A 23290-nucleotide genomic window follows, 5' to 3' on the forward strand; every position below is an offset into this window, starting at 1 on the left:
CCATTACCTGTGAGGTACAGCAGCTCCTGTTTGCAGCAAATGCTCCCTGCAGCCTGATGGCTAAGAATCTGGATTGGGGAGGGGGGTTAATTTCAGAGGACTGTATCTCTGGCTCTGTGACACATAGAACCTCACTTCTTTTTTCTTATGAAAGAAGAGAGTCTCCTCTTTTATATGAATCTAAAGTTGTGTTTCTAAAATGTAGGAAAACGGAGATATTAACTGTTAAACTGCCATTGGGAGTGATTTTTATATATAAAAATGGCACCTGATATTCTCACTTTAAACCTGAATATCTCTGGATCCATAGCACCTAGAATCAAAATTCAAAATTAATTTGAAAGAAGAGATTCTCCCCTTTCTTCCAGGGGCCCTGGGCAATTGCCACCGTTGCGTACCCATAGCGCTGGCCCTGGCAGCAACTGTAGTTACATCCCTGCATTGCCACAAAATTCTGCACCAAAAGGGTGTTTCGGTGCTTAGTCGGAGTTTGCAACATATTTACGATCCAATGTTTGACACTATTGTGTCGCATGCTGCTTTCTCAATGTGCATCAGAAATTAACTGGTGCAAATGTGAGCAAACTTTACAATACTTCTCTTTCACCTTTTTTGACTTGTGTGTTGTGTATTTTTTTCACATTTTGGTTTGTTGTTGTTTGGTTGGACATTTGAATCAAGATTGACTTTTCTTTGTTTTGTTGCTTGAAAGGCAACTACTTGGACATAGTTGTAACTTTTATTTATTTTTTGTTGCTTAAAAGAGAGCTATTTGAACATAGTTCTAACTTTTTTAAATGTATTTATTTTTTCTTTTTTAAATTTTATCTACACAACAAAACAAAAACACAAACTACCAAAGAGAACATAAATAAAAAAGAAATTATTGGAGAGCACCAAATCAAATTTTGCCAGCAGCATTTTGGTATCATGCAGAATGAACTGCTGGTCACTAAGTTGCTGTTCCTCAGGCACTGCTGCTGCGGCTTCTGTTGGGTCTTGGACCAGCTCCAGCACCAGGGTCACCATCTTTTAAATGTCCTCCTCCACATCAATAATCTGTCAAGAAAATTACTATAATTTTAAAAATTAGTGTACATTTAGCATCATTAAATTTGCAAATACATTTTGGTATTCCGGTTTTACCTCATGGGCAGTTATTTCCGGGTTGATGGAGTGAGGGTTGGCCATTTCCTCCACCTAAGGATAAACAGAAGCCCCATCCCCCAATCTTCAATTCCTTGTCTGGCTAGGAGATGAAACAGAAACAATTCTTTTTGCTGCCACCTTTCCCACAATTTTAAACAAAGTTTGAATGTATCACCTTTGGCCCTACGGTTCATTTTTCTGAAATGTCTCAGGAACTTCTTTTCATGGATTTTGATGTCACTGAACCACTTTTGTAGTTGCCTGACAAAATTTAATTTCCCATGCTTATAATGCAGATGGGCTGAGAGCTGCTACATGATCCGTGTCTTCTCCTTATAACTCCCCAAATCATGATGTAGCTCATAGCCTTGCTAATCGACAAAGGTGACCTAATCTGGCTGCTGCAGTCACCCCGGTTGTTGTCAGTAAATTCGAATAGACATGATATATATTAATGGTTTTTGTGCTGCATTTGTAAGGCTATGTACACACTAATGTTCAATTCTCTTAACATTTTTTTAATTTTTAAGAGAAAATGAACAGCGGATTAATGGCACTGTTCTATTTTTGTTCAACATCAACTGTAAATTTTGTGTTATCCATTATGTTCCATGACACAGGTATCTGTGATTCATATATTTTGATTTAAGTTTATTCAAGTCCAGCATTAGCCTTTTTTTCATGCATAACAAAATGCTTGTAAAATGGATACCTGCCTAAATTTAACCAAACTGAGATTAAAAACATTAAAAGCCTTTAGGGGGATCTGATGTTAAACACATATGTAAACTTTCCTTTTTTAATATTTTTAAATTTAAAATTTTTGAAAAACAGGCTTTTTTAATGTTAGGATGAGCATTGCCTTATTCTGCAATGCTCCTGCTTTGCTTGGATCCGTTATTGGTATATTTACCTGAAGATGTCGCCATTTTGTTTAGAATCTGCCCTGGTCCTTTTTGATGTCTTGTGCCTCTGTCCCCCACTGAAGTGGGTAGATATAGGTAAAGGGATCATAAGGAATTGAACAATGCAATCTCCCCTTAAACATGGGGTTTAGACCTGCTGATGGCATGTAATATATTTAATCTATTTTCCCATTATTTCTGGCAGATTTTGCTTACTTTGGCATAGTTATGTGAGCTTTTGGAGTGTTTTTCAAGGACTTTGCTATACTTACATGTGGCCGTGATGGTAGTCAGCTTGTGGTCTCTTCTGAGATGCAGGCAGAGTTTATGTTTGTGAAGCGCCATTTTTAATTTCTGTTCTTAGGAAAGACAATAGAAATTATCCATTATTATGCATAGAAAGTATGTTTTTTTATGAAAGAAGACTAACTGACACAACCATGTTTTGGAAAAAAGCCCAGGCGAAGAAAAGAGGAGAGGAGGGACAATGGAGAGTGGATTTAAGTGCTTGCTGCTAAAGTGACACCTCATCTTTGGCTAAGGTACCACAGTAATAATTAGAGATGGGCGAATTGATTCAAACGAAGTGGAATTCGATACAAATTTCAAGGAAAAAGTTTTTTCCCCCTCTTTTTTTAGCTAAATGGGCATGAGCACAACATGTTACATGGGGCAGAGAACTCTGGGAAGGAGAAAGGAACACCCTCGATGACATCTGCTGACCTGTAAGCCAATAAGCGAACGCCAGGCTTATGTCATGTCACACAGCCCTATAAAAACTGTCAGCCATTTGCAATCTCGGTATTTCACACTGCATGTGTTGTCTGTAGCATCCAGGTGCTTTTACTGTACTGTGCTGTAGCGATTTCTGCTCCAATCCCAGGGTGTGCATTTAGGGGGATCTGTGTACCCCAAATTGCAGTTTCTTTGTTACTGAAGTGACTAGGAAGAAATCTGTTTCATATCCACACAGCTGCTCTAGCGATTTTTGCACCTCTCCAAGGGTGTTCGTTTAGGGGGATCTGTATACCCCAAATAGCAGTTCTTTTTTGTTACTGAAAGGAATAGGAAGAAATCTGTGTCATGTCCTTACAGCTGCTGTAGTGATTTCTGCTCCTCTCCAAGGATGTGCGTTTTGGGGCACCTGCATAAAGCAAATTACAATAGTTTTTGTTGCTAAAGTTGAGAGCAAGAAATGAGTGTCAAATCCACATAGTTTATAGAGTGAATTTCACTCCAATTACAAGGTGTCCATTGTGGGGTATCTGTATAATGCATGTTCCAATACTTTTTTTTTGCTAAAGTTGAGAGTAAGAAATACGTGTCAAATCCATGTAGTTTATAGAGTGATCTTCATTCCAATTACAGGGTGTCCATTGTGGGGTGCCTGTATAACGCAAATTTACATACTTTTTTGTTTCTAAAATTGAGAGCAATAAATAAGTGTCAAATCCACATAGTTTATAGAGTGATTTTTGCTAGAATTACAGTGTGTACATTGTGGGGTATCTGTATAACACAAATTCCAATACATTTTTGTTGCTAAAGTTGAGAGCAAGAAATACATGTCAATTCCACATAGTTTATAGAGTGATTTTCGCTCAAATAATAGGGGGTCCGTTATGGGGTATCTGTATAACGCAAATTCCAATACCTTTTTGTTGCTAAAGTTGAGAGCAAGAAATACATGTCAAATCCATATAGTTTGTAGAGTTATTTTCGCTACAATTACAGGGTGTCCGTTGGGGGGTATCTGTATATTGGAAATTTCCATACTCTTCTGTAGCTAAAGTTGAGAGCAAGAAATATGTGTCAAATCCACATAGTTGATTAACCACTATGTCAGACAGAAAGATGGCAGGTGGGGCAGGCAGAGGTTTCAGCACAGTAAGGGGATGTTGCAGCAGGGGTGACCCTGTGAAGCCAGAACTGCAGTTCTCAACTAGCGGCAGTGTGCTGATCAACAACCCAAAGGTTGTTGATTTGTTGACTAGGTCATCCAATTCCTCAAATATAACATCTGACAACCCCAGTCAAGAGTCTGTGGGTTCGTCAGATGCATATTGACACCGTTGAGGAGAATAGCAGTGAAATGCAAATTGACGATGATGTAGCCGATCGCACTTGGGAGCCGGGTGTAGCAAGGGATTCATCATCATCGGGTGAAGAGAGTGTCAGCTTGCACGTCAGGCAGCGGAAAAGGCAGCAAGTCACTACGGTGGCCGTGAGTCAGCAGGGTGACAGCAGTGCGAGGATGAGAGCCAAACACAGAGGCACAGGGGCTCAGCAAGGCACCAGCGGTGCAGAGATTTGGTGGTAAAATCACCATTTCGGCGGTGTGCCAGTTTTTTGTTAAAACACCAGAGGAGCCGAGCTTTTGTATTTGTCGAATCTGTGGGCAGAAATTGAACTGTGGCCAGGGAGCTAACGTTGGCACCACAGCCCTGAGTCAACACATGCAGCGTCACCATCCAATGGCCTGGGAGAAACGGTTCTCAGATGTGGTCCATCCTGTCGGCGCAGCAACAGCGGCAGCACCTAGAGGCACACATGCCGTTTCAGCCAGTCTCCAGCACCTCGGCTGAAGGGAGCTGTTTGTCTTTGAAATCATCACCTGGTCCAGATGCTCCTGCTCCTCTCTACACATGGCGCCAGCAGTCATTGTGCAAGGCAATTACAAAGTGTCACCAGCCATTCTAAGGTGCAGAAGCTGACCGTGCGCCTGTCCAAGTCCCTCCCTTTCCAAGTTGTGGACTCTGCACCCTTCAGAGAACTAATGGCTTGTGCCGAACCGAGGTGGAGAGTTCCAAGCCAAAATTTCTTTTCCAAATAGGCAGTACCAGCCCTCCACAAATATTTAGAATAGAAGGTGGGCCAGTCTCTATATGTTAGACCGTCTGTATGAACAGAGAAAAGCCATTGATGATTTTTTGATGATGCAAGCGGACAGGAGTACTCCCCTGTGTAACTTTGATGTCAGCCACTGGCAGATCATGCGTGACACCTGCCGTTTGCTCTGGCCCTTTGAAGAGGCCACGTTATTTGTCAGTCACCAGGACTGCGGGATGAATAACGTCATTCCTTTGCTTCTTGTCCTGGAACAGATGATGAAAAAAATGTCTGGTCAGGGCACTGGAGAAGTGGTGACTACATCTCATGGCTACATGAGTCCGGTGGGGGCTGAACTGGAGGAGGAGGAGGACATTGGAGCACAAGCAGAGTCTGGTGACAGTAGAGAAGGAGCAGGAGCATTCAGAGGAGGTAGAAGATGAGGCAGATGACCCACAAGCACTGTGGCAGTATACAGTGGAGATGGAGGCTGGGAGTCCCTCAGAGTCACTTGCGCAGATGGCCTGCAGCATGCTGCTTTGCCTAACTACTGGCAGCCGAATAGTCAAAATCCAGCATAGGGATGACTGTTGGCTCTCCACCCTCTTGGACCCTCGCTACCAGTCAAAAATGGGTGCCTTTATTCCAGCTGCCGAGAGGGAGGAACAACTGGCATACTATAGAGATATACTGTGCAGACAGTTGGCCGCTGCCTATGTGCGCCATTGTCCATCCTCTGTCTGGTCTGACCAAGGAATCGCTCACGTACTACTTCCATGGCTGCTATCGAGAGATTAGGGGGCAGGAGCAGTAGCAGTTCCATCAGCAGCAGCTTAAGTCTGAAGCAGCTTCCTTCACCTGTCTAGTGAGAAGGGCAGCTGCCACCAGCAGCAGGACATGGAGCAGACCCTGCGCCAGCAGGTGGTGGCCTACTTGGACAGCACTCTACCACCCCAGGTAGAGGATCCACTGGACTACTGGGCAGCCAAAGTTGATGTGTTGCCGAACTTGTGGAGTTTGCATTAGAGAAGATGTCCTGCCCAGCCTGTAGTGTGGCTTCAGAGCGGGTGTTCACTGCGACGGGGCCATCGTCACCCCAAGGAGATCCCGCTTGTCCACCCATAATTTGGAGAGACTGACATTTGTCAAGATGAATCAGGCATGGATCGGCCAGGATTTCAACACACCAATGCCTTATGCATCAGATTAGATCAGCCATGATGCTCCCTCAAACATTGACAAATGAGTCTGGATTCTAACTACCTGCCTCAGCCCCTATTCTGATGCTACCACCCGCCTGATGCCACACATTTGCTTCCAGTTGCTCCATCTGCCTCCCAACATCTTTACCAGGGACTGGAATTGTCACCCACCTCTACACTCTGTATCACTTTCTGACCTCCTGCTACTGCTGCTGGCACCTCCACGCTCTATTATTATGCCTCTATGTGGCCTACCATGTTGCTGCCACCTTCACTATTTGTCATTGTGCCACTCTCTGACCTCATGCTGATGCTGCTGATGCTGCTGCTGCCACTGCTGCCTCCATGCTCTAACATTGTGCCACACTGTGGCCTACCATGTTGCTGCCACCTCCCAAATTTTTCATTGTGCCACTCTATGACCTAATGCTGCTGCTCCCACTGCCGCCTGCATGCTCTAACATTGTGCCACACTGTGGCCTATCATGTTGCTCCCACCTCGTGAATTTTTTATTGTGCCACTCTCTGACCTCATGCTGCTGCTACTGCCACTGCTGCCTCCACGCTCTAACATTGTGCCACACTGTGGCCTACCATGTTGCTGTCACCCTTTTCATTTTGTCACTCTCTGACCTCATGCTGCTGCTGTCAATGCCGCCTCCACGCTCTAACATTGTGCCACACTGTAGCCTACCATGTTGCTGCCACCTCCCAAATTTTTCATTGTGCCACTCTCTGACCTCATGCTGCTGCCACTGCTGCTTCCACGCTCTAACATTGTGCCACACTGTGACCTACCATGTTGCTGTCATCTCCCGAATTTTTCATTGTGCCACTCCCTGACCTCATGCTGCTGCTGCTGCCACTGCAGTTTTCACACTCTAATATTGTGCCACACTATGGCCTACCATGTTACTGCAATCTAAAGGATTTGTCATCGTGCCACTCTCTGACCTCATGCCACTGCTGCTGCTGCCACTGTCACCTTTGAAGGTTTTTTCTGGCAAAGACATATTTTCAGGGAAATTGTATTGGATGATGCATGTGGCGTCTCTAATCTTCAAATTTAAATTAAAAATTGCAACTTCGAATTCATTTCAAACTTCAAATTAATTTCAAATTTCTAATTCATTTCAAACTTTGAATTCTATGTGCCTGCCTACCAGGTTGCTGCCAGCTCCAGAATTTGTCATTGAGCCACTTTCTGACCACCTACTGCTGCCTCCGCACTCTAACATACTACACTGTGTGCTACACTGTGGCGTACCATGTTGCGGCCACCTAAAGAATTTGTCATTGTGCTACTCTATGACCTCATGCTGCTGCCACTGCTACCATTGAAGTTTTTTTTGGCAAAGACAAAATTTTAAGGAAAATTGTAATGGATGATGCATGTGGCGTCTCTAATCTTCAAATAAAATTAAAAATGTCAACCTCGAATTCATTTAAAACTTCAATTTCATTTTAAATTTCGAATTTATTTCCAATTTCGAATTCATTTTAAACTTCAAATTCATTGAGCTGCTCTGTGGCCTACCATGTTGCTGCCTGCTCCCGAATTTGTCATTGAGTCACTTTCTGACCTCCTACTGCTGCTGCCACTTCTGCCACCTCCCTCTAACATTGTGCTACACTGTGGCCTACCATGTTGCTGCCACCTAAAGAATTTGTCATGGTGCCACTCTCTGACCTCATGCTGCTGCCACCTTTTTTTGGCAAAGACAATATTTTCAGGGAAATTGTAATAGATGATGCATGTGGCATCTCTAATCTTCAAATTTAAATTAAAAATTTCTGCTTCAAATTCATTTCAAACTTCCAATTCATTTCAAACTTCAAATTGATTGTGCCACTCTGTGGTCTACGATGTTGCTGCCACCTCCATAATCTGTCAATGTGCCACTCTGCAGCCTCCTCATGCTGCTGCCAACCGACCGCTGTCTCCCTGGAACACTCTGTGATTTCCATAATGCTGTTTAAACCCTCCACCACTCTATGACATTGCCACTATCTTTGGTTCTCCCCTTTAGAAGAAATGAAAAGCTTCAGGATTGAAAGCCAAAAGCAAAAGGAGGATGCAGAACACAGAGGACATGCAAATATAGCATTTACTGGTCATCTCTGTTCTAGATCCACTCCTGTTTGTTTTTGGCTTTAGCAATACTGATGGATTAATGACCGAAAGCGGACACTGACAGATGAAAAGAAAGGCGAAATGATCAGTGATGTCGGTGCAAAATTACTGTCGACACCCTCTCCACTCTTTTGGGGGGTTTCTACATGTATCAGCATTTAACAGAGTAGTTTCTGTCGTTATCTATGGAATCATCTGATGTCAGTGTAAAAAGAGTGCACTCGTTGATGATAGTGGGATCTTGGCCCTCAGCTCAGTCCTTTCAAGCTGGAACAGACGTTACCTTGTCAGGCTGCATTCCACTTATTTGGTGAAGTTGGCCCCTGTAAGTGCCCATGGAATTAAAGAGTGAAGCAATTCTAAGAGCGGCGGCTGTCATTTGTGTGACATACTAAAACACAGCATTGTTTGAAGACCAAACCACTTTCCTTATGCATATTTAAGCATGGCACAATGTTCTACAACACCCTACACGCTCTCTGCAGCCAGAAAATACCTGTTTTTTAACGTGCTTCATCATGATTCGATTCGGGTCGATTCAAATTCTTTCAAAAAATTTGGTGAATTGGGTTGAATCGAATTTCAACAAATTCACCCATCTCTAGTGATAATACTATATATATACTATATATACTATACTATATATATATATAGTAAGTAGGGATATGAATAAAGAAGAATAACTGAAAAAGCTATCTTTTTAAAATATGACCATGGATATGTTGCCAAACCGACATGTGGTCTAGCAAAATGAGGAAATTGCTGCAAGACAAAGCAGACAGATAGGCGAGCACAAATATTCCAAGCATGCCTATTTTACCGCTGAGGTGTATCAACAGTTTCAACTGGATTGAGCATCCATCTTAAACCTATACAAAATGCTTGAAAATGCCAACAAAGCAAAAACTTTTGGTGCCTGGGCAGACTAACATGATCTTGGTCATGTATTACATAGCCATAGTCCAGCACTGCATCGCTGAACGTTTTGAATTCTCCCAACGAAGCTTCAGCAAATATCTACATGTGGTGGTAAATGATATGTTCAAGATCTTTAATCATTATATCTTGTTTGCCAAGAGACCAGCCGCTATCCAATCTCATAGGGTTAATGAATTATACCCATGTGACTTTGGTGTCACCGGCATCTAATGAATTCATCTACCAGAACACGAAGATGTTTTGGTCAATTAACGTTCAGGTGACTGTATTGTGACTGTAGTAATAAATTATTATTACTGATGTGGGTATCTTGGATCAACTCATGACTGATTTATTTTTGATAATAGCTCTCTGCATGAAAAACTACAAAGTGGTTACTTTGGGAATGCATTTTTGTTTGTTAAGTGTATACAATGTTGACATAACACACATGTTTACACATGCCTTAAGTACATACAAATCAATAGTTTGTATTTTTGTGTTTTAAATATGGTCACCTTAAAGGGATTGGCCACTTTTAAATACATCTCTTCCATTAGACATGTCTCTGCATGTATATTTACCCTAGCCTTTGTCTATTAGAGCTTCATCCTTTCCCAATTCTCTCCATGCTACTCTATGCACATATACACAACCTTCCTGTTTCTCACTCCTTCAGTCTGTTCTGGCAGCCTCCAGTGTGTCAGTCTGTCTTACTCACTGACACAGGGAGAGTGAAAGGGGGGGGGGCAGCAGGATGAGTCATAATCATAATTTTGGTTTCTGTGTTTAAAAATGTTGTCTTCTTTAGGCGAGGCCCATTGTTATCATCATGATCTGAGCATGCTGAGACATCCAATTCCCCAGAAACATGGGGTATGGGCACAGGAGCAAAGGTTCTAGATGGTGGGGGTGCAGATCCATTGCTAGAAGGCCCAACTAGGGTGCATTCTTCCTCATACTCATGGGAAAAATGGATCCGGAAATATAAACTAGAAATTCTGCCCTGGCATCAGGAGCAGAAGTAGAGGTTAGCTCAGTGCTCCAAGGCATGCTTCCTCAGTTTATAGATACCAGCTGATACACATGTGCACAAATTCGTACTAATAGACAGAATTGTGTCACATACATATTGCACCATACTATTGAAGACCGGGCACCAGTTTTGAATACTCTGGCAAACTCTGCACACTCCACCGGCAAACTGCACAAAGTACAGTTTGCACTACTTTTGATAAATGTGGCCAAATGTGTCTTCTGCTGGCATCCCAAGGGATGCTCATGGGTTGCAGTCTGTACTAGATAAAGTTAGGGGCCTACTAAAGGCCTATAGATATGTCCTCATAATTTGCCCATGTTTTAATTTAAAAAAAAGGAAAAAAATAAACATCTTGGTTATTGCCACATGTGTTACCACTTCACCTTAGTCCCTACTGTAAAAGTCAAGCAAAAAGTTAATAAGAAAGATATAAAATAAATATTGTCTAGCAAAAACAAACAAAGCACTAAAGGTTCATATATCAAAATATAATTATTATGAGTCTTAATTATTATGAGTCTTATTTTGGAAAATTTCTTTAATCAAAAGTATAAAGAAAGTAAAACCCACATATATGGTATCACCAGAATTGTATGAATTTGGTGGGTAAAGTAATTATGTTATTTATGATGTATATTGAACAACATGAATTAAAAATGTCATAAAATACCAAATTTCATTTGTTCTCATGGTCTATTTTCTGTCTGGGATTTTTTTGTCTGGAATTTTTTTTTTTTAAAGTCTCAGAATGTATAAAAAGTCTCAGCACATAGACCAGCAGGGAACTGAAGTAACTATGAGATGTTTTAGCAGTGAAATGTCTCAAAAACCCTCAATGCGCCTTTTTGAGGCTTTTTACGCCAAAAAAAGCCCAGGAAAACCAATGATATATAAATAAGGTGAATCTGGTTCTACATAACAAAAGATCATATTTACAGTGTGCAGTACAGTAAACATATTAAACATGTAGTTGATAAACATCAATACTAAGATTCCTAGAGCAAATATGTAGAATAGGTACAAAGAATACTGTATTGTTTGCTCCTTTATTCCATAAATCCCAATATCTTCTGTGTTTGAGAAGATACTGGTAGGTTAACTTAAAATTTAGATCATTAAATTCTTTGGAGACAGGAAACAAACTTAGTGATTGTTTTCTCTATAAGGAATTCTGGAATAAGTTATGTATATATATGCGTGTGTAGATTGGTGCATTTATCTGTTTGTGAATGAACAAAATTGTTAAACAAAACTAAATAAAAAATACAAACTGAAAATGACTCAATTACCAGATATATCTAATATCTAAAACCATAGTCATTTTATCATTAAAAGGTAAATCATTTACTATCTGTCCAAAAATGTGTATTACATGTACATTATTTAACATAAATTTCCTTAGATCAAAAAAAAATATGGTAGAAAAATTCAGCAAGGATGATTCATTTCTTGGATAACATGTTTAAAATGCACGCTCAGAGAACCGCTCGGCCCCCTTCAATCAAAAAGATAAATTGGGTGACAATACAGGAAAACTTGAGTGGCATTGAAAGGTTGCATCTAAAATCAGTGGTTAACAAAGGAAGAGACTTTCTTCTACTCTTTTCCCAGGTGACAAGTGATAGATTGCTAAGCTGCTTCATATTAATTAATACACGCTCAGAAACTTTTGATTTTGTAATGAGGAAAAATTGTATGCAGAAATGTAACACTTTAATTTGTTTAATAATGTTGTTATCTAAACATGCTTTCATTATATATATCATATATATATATATATTTTTTTTTTTAATTTATTTATTTATATAGCAGTCCCTTGGTTATGTACAAGGTAGGCTCTTAAAGTTTGCTCTTAAGTTGAATTTGTATGCAAAAATATTTCACTGAAAACTTAACGGTGTGGACTTCCATATGAGGCTTAGAACTTATCACTGATAATTGACGGAAGGGAGATATAAAACTTAATTTTATTAGGCGTATTAAAAAATAGGTGAAGGAAACATTAACAGATATCAGTGAGTTGTCACCATGTGTGAATACATTCCACCCTAAGAGACCTAGCACAATATTCCACACGCGAACACATAAATGGCTATGTCAGCATTAAAAAGCGCTAAGCATATCACTGACAACGCCAAATTGTGCATCACATAGAAGGACCATATGAGATATTGAGGTGTATAAGACCTTGATGCAGTGGTCACCCGTGCAGTAGTATGAGATAACACACCACCATATATCACTGGTCTAAGGTCTCACTAAAACTATAGATGCTTCAGCTAGGTTTTGCCTTGCATCAATTTTCTGCTGTTCAAAGTAACTATCAACGCGTTTCCCCCTTATTCAGGGATCATCAGGAGAGTAATTAATGTTATAATGAGAAAATAAAAAACTTGTGCCGGCCTCCTGATGGTGGGCGCCGGCAGCTATGATGTTAGCCGCTACTCACGGCGAACGAACGCCGAGACTATAAAGGAGACAGGCTCCGTCCCTCCCCACCCAGTGAGGTGGGTCTGTAATCCCATTGGTTAGGGCCAGAGAGCCAATCACGGGCTGAGGGGGAGGAGCCTACATGGAGCGATGTCTCCCGATATGCATGGAGATGATGAAGATCACTGAAGTAAGTATTTATTTACAGAGATACCTGAAGTGCCTGTGAAGAAGGACTCACAGGCAGCACATAAGGTATCAGACACATTACTAGTTGGAGGTCGCTGTCGGTGACCATCATGTTACGTCATCGGATAGTATTCCGATCGGCAAATAAATTGAATTTGTATGCAAGTCAGATTTTATAAATGTAGCTCCAAAAACATTTTTTTTGCCCCAGTATTAATTGGGTTTTCAAATTATTTTGCTATAATGGGACCAAAGATTATCAATAAAGCTTCATTACAGACACCTTACAGCTGATCATTGCAGCTTGGGACTAAAGTAAAGCATCCAGAGATCTTCACCAGTGATCACTGTGGGCAGATAGGTCGTCTGTAACTAGGGGTCATTTGTAAGTTGGGTGTCCTTGAGTAGGGGACTGCCTGTAAATATATACTGTGGCGAATTTCTCTGGCAGACGCTAGGTAGTAGTGCAGAAAGCAGGGACACACACAGGATTTAGTCCAAATCAAGTGGTTTATTTACTCTCAAATAACTTAGAGTCATAAACAAAGTCATAGTCATAAACAAAAACAAATCCTGCTCGTCTGAGTTCTGTCTAATACAATAGCACATCCCTATCTATACGTGCACCTGGCTGCCAGGCACCTGCTCTTGTCCAGCAGGATATATGGAGGCACTCAGTTACCTTTCCTGTATACAGTTCAGCATTCAGCTCTCCATTGCCTCACCTACTGATTCTGGCCTGCAGGCTAAATCAGGCTCTAACGAGTGCAGTTGCAAAAATCATCAAGCTACAAAGAAACTGGCTCACCTAAGGACCACTCCCGGAAAGGAAGACAAAGAGTCATCTATGCTGCAGAGGATAAGTTCATCCGAGTTGCCAGCCTCAGAAATTGCAGGTTAACAGCAGCTCAGATTAGAGACCAGGTCAATGCCACACACAGTTCTAGCAGCAGACACATCTCTACAACAACTGTTAAGAGGATACTGTGTGCAGCAGCCTTCATGGTAAAATCGAAGGCATACTGAATCAGCATGGTTACCACAGCATCTTGCAGTGGCATGCTATTCCATCCGGTTTGCGTTTAGTTGGGCTGTCATTTATTTTATACAATTTACCCCAAATACACCTCCAGACTGGGTAAAGGCTATTTGACCAAGAAGGAGAGTGATGGGGCTCTACTCCACATGACCTGGTCTCCACAGCCAGACCTGAACCCAATCGAGATGTTTTGGGGTGAGCTGGACCGCAGACTGAAGGCAAAAAGGCCAACAAGTGCTAAGCTCATCAAGAGAATGCCAAAAAAATGCCAAGAGTAATCAAAGCAAAGGGTGGCTACTTTGAAAAACCTGGAATACAAGACATACTTTCAGTTGTTTCATACTTTTTTGTTAAGTATATAATTCTTCCACATGTGTTAATTCATAGTTTTAATGCATTCAATGTGAATCTACAATTTTTATAGTCATGAAAATACAGAAAACTCTTTGCATGAAAAGGTGTGTCCAAACTTTATAGCATCTATCAATCCTGGCATAGCTTCCTAGATTCACTGCAAATGTAGACAAACTCCTCCCATATCTAAATAACTTATAGGAGTCCCAGGCTTATATAGAAATATAATGCAAGGATGTTCCCTCTGCTGGCCGTACAGCCACACCAGAACAGTACGTAATCAAAAGACCTAACTAATGCTACCAGTAGAGGAAGTTCACTGCATACAGGTATATACAAGTCCCAATGGAATGCCTCACAAATCCACCCCCTGCTACCTATGTAAGTATGTAAAGAAAGGTAGTGAAGTTCAGAAACATATCTTTCCATCTCTTAAAAAGATATGTAATCATAATGACAATTCATACATTAAATAGGTTCTTACTGTATCCCATAAATCACAATTGGGGGGGGGGGTAGTGGCAGAAGAATAGAAAAGTGGCACTCCTACTATGAGTTATGGACCTCAATTCCACATATTTCATGCTTATGAAATCAATATTCGATTTATGTTTGATTTAATAGACATTCATGTAAATGTCATTAGTAAGAATTATTGGATATGCTGGTGAAGCACCTAATTCAGATGTGTATAGGACATATTTCTAAAGTCTGTACTATTGTACTCAAGTCACATACTGGATGTACTAGTGAAAATGTCATTTTATTAGAATCTGATTCATGTCTTAAACTTGAGATGCATGTTACGAACATTTTCACACTTCTTCTACTTACATTTGCTAGCACAACACTGAAATTACAAACAAAACATTGATCAATCATCAATCACTTTCCTTGTCACATTATTAACAAGGAATTCGGCTTTAATCATGTGCCTTATGCACATGGAAGCAATTCCATCTGGGTGGTCGGTGAGTACTCAATTCACACATGCCATTTGCTTAAAGGACATCTGAGTATTTTTGCATTTCATAAACAAATATATTTGGAATGCATAAAAGTAATGGAAATCATTATAGTCTATATATTTCTTATCATTATCAGCTATGTGCAGCTTTGTGATGTTTATTAGCATTCTGTTACTTGTAATGTCCATTTCTTATTTATCTCTACATATTGAAAGATGTTGCAGAGTATGACCCTGCCATACATGTATGATGTATCTTTACTGCAGAGGGCAGTGAAAGCCAGAAGATTCATAGGCTGTAAATTGTACTTTATGTAAAAAGTTTTCTCCAGGCACCTGTTATGTTGATAAAATAGTCCATGCATTGTACATCTTCATTGCTGTGAGACAGGCAGCATGATTTAGATGTATTCTGTCTTGTTCTATGTGTACATCATATATTAAAAAATACATAAAAATACTTCAGGAAAACATGATTCATGAGGTATCTATAAAATACAACAAAGAACAAATCAGCGCTGTGACCTATTGGTTACAAGCTTACATTTGAAGCAGAGTCATTGAACCTAAATATATTCAGAAAAACTAAATTCATTTGGATAGCAATCGTTGCCTTCAATCTTTTGAATGTACTGAAGGAACAGGCAAAACAGTAGACCCCTGGATTACAAATAGATATGAAGATATGTATAACACTTTCACTTGTCTTCTGTTATATTTAAATGATGTCTTTCGAGAAATGGATTGTTGTACTGAATCCAGTGTAATGACTACTCAGTTCCTCTTGGCATTTTAGCCTAGATTCATAAACATATAAACTTAAAGGGAACCTGTCACCACATTATTCACAAATACAGCTAGTGGCAGGTTACCATAGAGGCCTAGTAACTAAATGACCCCCTTCTTTTAGCTGAAAATTGTTCCCCTCAGATTCTCATATAATCAACTTTATAATTTTACCAGGTGTCCAAGAATGTCTATAGCTAGTCAAGATGGCGTAGCCACCTTGGGATGAATCCAGCAGCTGTGACCAGAGTGACATAATTGCAGGTCCTTTTTTCTTCTAACATTAGAAAACTGTACGCCAAGCATATATCACAGTACACATGAAATGACAGCAGCCTGCATGGAGAGGAGTAGAAGTAGATTTGTTTGATAATGTTAAGAGGCTAAAGGATCTGTGATGATGTCACCCTGTTCACATGACATTAGGCCACACCCCTCGACTCACTCTAAAGATGCATAGATACTAGGCATACTTGGCACTAAGTTCATAACTCTGATTTTGTTTGGATCTTAAGGAAACAATTTTTAGCTAACAGAAGGGTGTTAGTTCACTAGGGCTATATGGGAACCTGTCATTAACTGTATTTGTGAAAAATATAGTATAAGTTTCCCTTTAACATTATTAATCAACATAAATAGAGATAGAGTGATTGAGATAGTTGAAATAACATTGATGCAATAAACATTGTAACTGCTAACATTTATGTTATTACTAGTACATAGTTAGTAAGGCTTTCTAAAATGCCTGTATTTCTGCAGTGTTGATCCAGATAAAACATTAAAGTTCAGACTACAATTCTTATATTCCAAATATCAGACTAACCCCTGGATAAACATCCATATCTTGTTGCGAGAGCTCCAACACACCTGCCATGACCAACATCAATTGACAGATTAATTCTGTGCATCAATGCCATTCCTCATTTAGCCATATTTTCTGCCATACCTACCTCTTGTGGTGTGGCGTGTGGATATCAGAATCACCTTTCCTCTGAAAATTACATCCTCAAAAAGAATAAATTATTTGCTAGATATTTGAACTGACTCCACATATATAATTTTACATGTAAATTAGATCACTTCTTTGGTTACCTTTTTGTACTGCACTTTAGCCTATTATGCATTGGTTTTGTTCACACTGTAAAATATATAAAGTACTGCCTGAATAGAGCAATTAACCCTTTAAGGAGACACCCCTTTTTCATTTGCACTTTTCCATTTTTCACCTCCCACTAATAAATCCGCAACTTTTTTATTTTCTGCATACAGAGCCTGTATAAAGGTCTGATTTTTGTGTAACAAATTGTACTTCCTAGAGACAGTATTTAATATTCCATACCATGTACTGGGAAGCTGCAAAATTGAAAAAATTCCAAATTTGCTGAAATTGACTAAATACACATGCATGTCATATTCTTTTGGGTCCTGTTTTTATGGCTTTTTATTGTGCACTCCAAATAACATCTCACCTTTATTCTTTGGTTTGGTACAATCACGGAGATACTAAATTTATATAGTTTATAAATTATGTATAGTTATTATGTTTTAGTAGATTTAAAAAATGAAAATCTTTTGTACAAAAAAAAAATCTTCATTTTGCCATAGTCTGAGACCAACAGCTTTTTTATACTTTGGTGTATGGAGCTGTTTAAGGCGTCATTTTTTGCAAGATAAGATGACGTTTTTATTTCTACCCTTATGGGGACTATATGACCTTTTGATAGCTTTTAATTAATATTTGTATGTGTTGAAAAGGGAGAAAGAGTGGTGTTTTGTAGATTTGTGTGCTATTTTTCGTTGTGGGTTTAAAGATGGGAATAACTGTTTTACAATATTGAGACATTGGAACTTTTGGAATGTGATGATATCTAACACGTTAATGACTTTTAAATTTTATTTTTATATCAGTTCTAGGGAAATGTGGTGATTTGAACTTTAACTTATTTATTTTATATTTGTTTAGCTTTTTTTTTACTACTATTTAGACTCCCTAGGGTACTTTAATTCTATGTTGTCTAATCGATCCTACCATACATTCCATCCCCGTCCTATTGTTCTTGCCGGATCTTCAAACTTCCCTGAAGAGAAAGCTCCTGTGGTTTCTGTGATTCCTGCGATTCCTGTGATTCCTGCGTTCCTGTGATTCCTGCATTCCTGTGATTCCTGCGTTCCTGTGTTCCTGTGTGCCAGTCCGTTCCTGCGTTCCAGTCCGTTCCTGTGGTCCTGCGTTCCTGTGTGCCAGTCCGTTCCTGTGGTCCTGCGTTCCTGTGTGTCAGTCCATTAATATGGTCCTCCATACCTCCATGCCAGCTCCTGCGATTCCTGACGTGAGTCCTGTGTTCCTTCCTGTGCTATTCTCCTGCTGTCACTCCGGGTACAGACTGTCTCCTGTGTTACTACCTTGGCAGCCACCGCGGGCTAGTCGCATCTGTGGAACGACCTGGTGGTTACTCGCCGCAGCAAGTCCATCCTGCTTTGCGGTGGGCTCTGGTGAACACCGGGTTCCACTTAGGCTCCGGTCCCAGGACGGCTAGCACCACCTCCTGCAGTGGTCCAGAGGGTCCACAGACTCCCAGTCGTGACAGATGCCCTGGAGCTGGAGAGGGTTCAACAAAGAGCCACAAAAATTATAAGGGGTATGGAGGGTCTCAGATTAAAACAACTACATTCATTTAGTCTAAAAAAGAAACGACTAAGAGGGGACATGATTAATTTTTATAAATATATGAATGGTCGATACAAAAAATATGGTGAAAAGTAGTTCCAGGTTAAATCAAATCAAAAGACTAGGGAGGCACTGTCTCCCTCTGAAGAAAACAAGTTTTAATCACCAGAGGCGACCTGTTTTTTTTTTTAACTTTCCGTTTCTTGGCTGAATTTAATGGACATGTGTCTTTTTTTTTAATGTAAGAACTGTATAACTGTGTAACCTGGATCTGAATTAGATGTGCAGCCCTTTGCTGTGCTTGGAAAGTTTCTGACTTCAAGTTTGGTTCCCCTGAACCTTGACAACATTATGAATTTAAAAAATGAGAAACTGTCAAAGAGTATGCACTGTTTTTTTGTAATAACTGATTGGAAACGGAACCTCAATACACTGTAGTTACAAGAACAATTAAAAACTGGCAGATTATGCTCTGCATTTTGCAATAACTGTGGGGCACAGTCAGGGGCAGTCTGGGAATTTAAAGTGGCTCTGGAAAAAAAAATGTCAAAGTGGCGCCATTCTGTGGGCGGCGGTCATAACAAGTAGGAGTGGCCATATGATGTGGGTGGAGTTACTAAACTCCACACAAAATGTACAACACCGAGAAAGAGACTCATACTGCCTCCCTTATACAGGAATAACGCTTTTTTTTAAAAAAAAAAACAAAACTGCTACCCCCTGTATACAGCCAGCTTGCCCCCCTCTGTATACAGCCAGCCTGCCCACCTGTGTATAGTCAACCAGTCCACTGCCCAGCACATAAAAATAAAAAAACATGTACTCACCCTTCCGACGCTCCCCCGAAGCTCCGCTGATGTAGTCCGGCCGGCAGTGACAGCTCTGTGTGCGCTGCCGGCATTGCACAGACTATGACCCACCAAAAATAGTTGAAAAATGTAAATAAAAGGTTCCAGATTGCAATATTTGCACACAGCCTAAAAGAAGACAGCCAGGTCTACAGACCCCAAAAACCATGGCAGAGAGCCTCAGCAGTAGCAAGCACCAGTATGAATCAAGAGGCTGTCACCCCTGACCTACCACATAATTGATCACAACCCGACTATTACACACTCAGCCAGACCATCCTTCCACTGCCTCGATCGCCTATTCTCTCCCTGTTCTTTTCCTGAGCCGTGTCAGAGATGGCAGAGATGGTGCAGGCTTTATGGCAACTGTGACAGCCTGTGGTCTTGCATGTAAATCACCATTTTAGCAAAACCTTGCTTCACCGAATCGAAAAAAATGTAAAGTTTTTTTGAAATCTTGATCAGATTTCACTTTGTCAGAAGTGATTCACTCATCTCTAGCTATGATAACAAAAAAAATTGTCCGCCTGGTTTAAAAATGATGAAAAATGTAAAAAAATGTTTTGTACTTAAAGGGGTATTCTCGTCCGGGCATTCACTTTCAGTTTCATTAATCTTCCATATATAAACAATTCTTCAATTAGATGTTATTGAAAAAAATGCTCCTGTGTGAAGATAATTTCTCATAAATGTAGTCATATGGTCCCTTAGAAACAAGACTGTGTCCTTGGTTACGGCCACCGCTGCTTGTGGGATTGCACAAAGAAACAAAAAGTTTCTGAATATTAAAAGTCTGGGAGCTATTGCATGTCCTACAGCCGTCCTGTGGTAATGAACACTGAAGTCAGGTGGTCAGGCAGAGCTCATTAGCGCATATCTGGCCACCGCTGCCAGAGTGTGATGTGGTCGTATCCGAGGAAGCTATATCGTTTCTAAGGGACAACATGACTACATTTATGAGAAATTATCTTCACACAGGAACATTTTTTTTTATAACATCCAATTGAAGAAGTGTTTGCATATGGCAAATGAATTTTATTAAATGTGAATGCCCAGATGAGAATACCCCTTTAAGGTCAAAAATAGACTGTCTCTGAAGTAGTTGATATTTTGTTATATTAATTGTGTTTTATTAATTTCACCTATCCATTGACTGAGATCATTTATTTTCCATGCAGTTGATTTTCTAATCTGTTCTTCCTACCCTCTCTGTCTATAAATGTGGCAACATGGTCAGGAGTGTCACTGACCTGTGGGAGCTCTGCATATACACAAATGCTCCTGGTCCTTCGCCAGCCTCACATTATTAAAACAGATAAGCAAGATTTTAAAAGATAGTTAATTGTGTATAGGGATGAGTTAGATTTTTGATAATCGACCATCTGGATCTATTAAGTTAATATTACTGACGGTAGATTTCTTTTAAATATCCTCCAGGGCACAATACTGTAAGTTATTCTGGGTTTTTTAAATCCATACCACAGGACAGTTTCTTTACAGATTTAGACCTCAAGCAGAACCCCATTTATATCTTGCCTGGTCACCGTGCAGACACCGGGGCACATGTATCATAGTTTGGTCTCTCTGAGATGAATTTTAGATATTTTTGGTGGCTAGTTTTTGCACCTTATGTATGATCCTTTCTTTTTACTTGTGATACATGTTCAGGTTTTCCTATCCTTGCAGGTGCAAATTTTGGCTTCTTTTTGAGACTTTTTGTTGCAAATGTCTCAAATCCACATGGAGACAAACCATGTCAGGGGGTTATACACAGGAGTGGACACTACTGTTTATTTAGAATTTGAGTCTGAGTCCTGCATTTTTAATTACTGTAGTCACACCCCAGGGAGATGACGACATATGAGGCTGTGGTCACACATGATGTCAAGGGTGCTGTCACGCGTAGCGTTTTTATTGAAACCTATTACAACAGCTAAGGAGAGGTGATTTGCCTAATTACATTACTGTTAACATTTGCATTTACAAAAGGCATGGTAAATGCGATGTAAACACATATGTTAACATCACATTAACACATGTGTTAACGCAAGTGTTAACAGCTGTTTAATTAGGCAAAAGTCAGCTGTTGCAATGCGTAAATGGAAAACATTTCAGAATTTTCAAAAAACACGTTACTGTGGACCAGGTGCAGATTTGCGCCTGAAAAGTCGCAAAAATAAGCAAAAACTGTGATACATAAGTGAAAAGTCACTCGGAACATCTGGAAAATAAAGATACATAAGGCACTGTACAAGGTGCAGACCAAGGCGTACTTGAAAAACGACAGAGTAAAAAGTCGCAAAAAAGTCGCAAAAACTACAAAAGTGAGACAATTTGGCTAGCAGAAATAATGATCCATGTCTCCCACTTGTCTCACCAAGAATGCACAGCGCCAAATGTGCACCACATCCAAAAAATTCACAAAAAGTCTGTTCTTGTCTCTTCTTAGACCCCACCTTAATTGACTGATAGATGCAAATCTGTAAAGGTTTGGTAAACATGTTGTCTAAAAAACATCTGTGTGCCTGCTGTATGTTAGACAGGCATTCCCCCGATGAACTGTTTATTTCTTTATAGTTTTCTACTCGGTGCAGTAGTGTTTTCATATGGTATGCTCATTCAATGAGGATTTCTGACATTCTTGCCACAGAATTCACATGGGTAATATATTGTATAAAAATATGCCAGTCAGTTCAATACTTCCTAGATGTAAGGGAATGTAGGTTTCTTTGAGTCTGCAATAAAAAAAGCCTGAAACCATATACCGTATAACACACTATAAGTATTTTTAGGCTTTGCTAGGCCAATAGCTAATGTAAATAAAATTATTTCTAGTTCTCCATCTTTTTATTTAACTTATTAAATATGTTTTGCATATCTTATATTTTTATAATAAAACTAATTATAAAAAATTCCCTTGCACAATAACCATATGATTCAAAATGAAATATTTGTACAACCCACTAGAGACTGTTAATGTAATAATCACAAATACTTTCTTGGAAAGGAGAACCTCACAAAATCCACTGTGAATCTAATATTTCACATGAAGGGACTTTTCAATGAGATAAGACAGAGGTATATCAAAAAGGTTTCTGAGACTCTTCCAAAGATTGTAGATGCATGTATTTTTATATAACCATTTCATGACCAGACTGTTTTATCTCTGATTCACCAAGCCATGTTTTGTGCTTCTTCTATTGGGGACCAAGAGCATTGACTTTATTTTATAGCAATAAGTAAAAAGTTAGTAAGGAAGCAAGGTCCTGCAGACAACGTGGCCCTTCTTGTGTGGCACAATGTTGGGTTGTGCTGCCATTAAACTTTATGGGATATATTAATATGTTTACAATAAATTTACTACCAAAGTTTCTATCTTTCATTTATAACTCTCTATCTAGAAGGGCTTGTTTGGTATACTTCATTTGCTCTGGCTAATCACTCTCTGCACAAGATAAAACTGTAAACCGTATGCCTACCTTTGGACTGGCTTGTAGCTTGTGCTTTCCCACTTGATAACTGCCAAGTCAACTGATCTATAACTCCAATTAGTTGCCCAGACCTGTTGCCAGGGGACACATTTTTAGAAACCACCCAATCCCGAAAGAGCAAAGTACATACACTGCCAAAGAGTTTTTGAATAAAAAATAGATTTTACAGAAAAAAAAAAGATATGTTTATATAGTACCTTTCAATGCCATGTTTTCTGTGCCTAGGCACTTTTCCCCTGGGAGTGGCTATATAGGAGTGGTCCCCTCCCCACCCTTGGGAAACCGCTTCTCTGTGTGTCCTTTTCAAATATATGAAACACCCATTACCTGGCATTATGACGGCAA

At 39.8% G+C, this 23290-nt stretch overlaps 1 long non-coding RNA gene across 2 annotated transcripts; it reads right to left on the bottom strand.

The window, feature by feature from the left end:
- Positions 1–834: 834 nt before the first annotated feature.
- LOC140120545 (uncharacterized) lies at positions 835–22991 on the bottom strand. 2 transcript variants are annotated; one of them, XR_011853857.1, is made up of 4 exons: positions 22934–22991; positions 2327–2413; positions 1147–1249; positions 835–1059 (listed from the first exon to the last, which is right to left on the bottom strand). It is a non-coding gene; the product is annotated as an uncharacterized lncRNA (long non-coding RNA). The 2 variants fall into 2 exon arrangements; XR_011853858.1 differs by having other exon boundaries at positions 2327–2408; positions 22934–22976.
- Between the last annotated feature and the right edge of the window lie 299 nt (positions 22992–23290).

Source organism: Engystomops pustulosus, chromosome 3, assembly GCF_040894005.1.
Source record: "Engystomops pustulosus chromosome 3, aEngPut4.maternal, whole genome shotgun sequence".
NCBI lineage: Eukaryota > Metazoa > Chordata > Amphibia > Anura > Leptodactylidae > Engystomops > Engystomops pustulosus.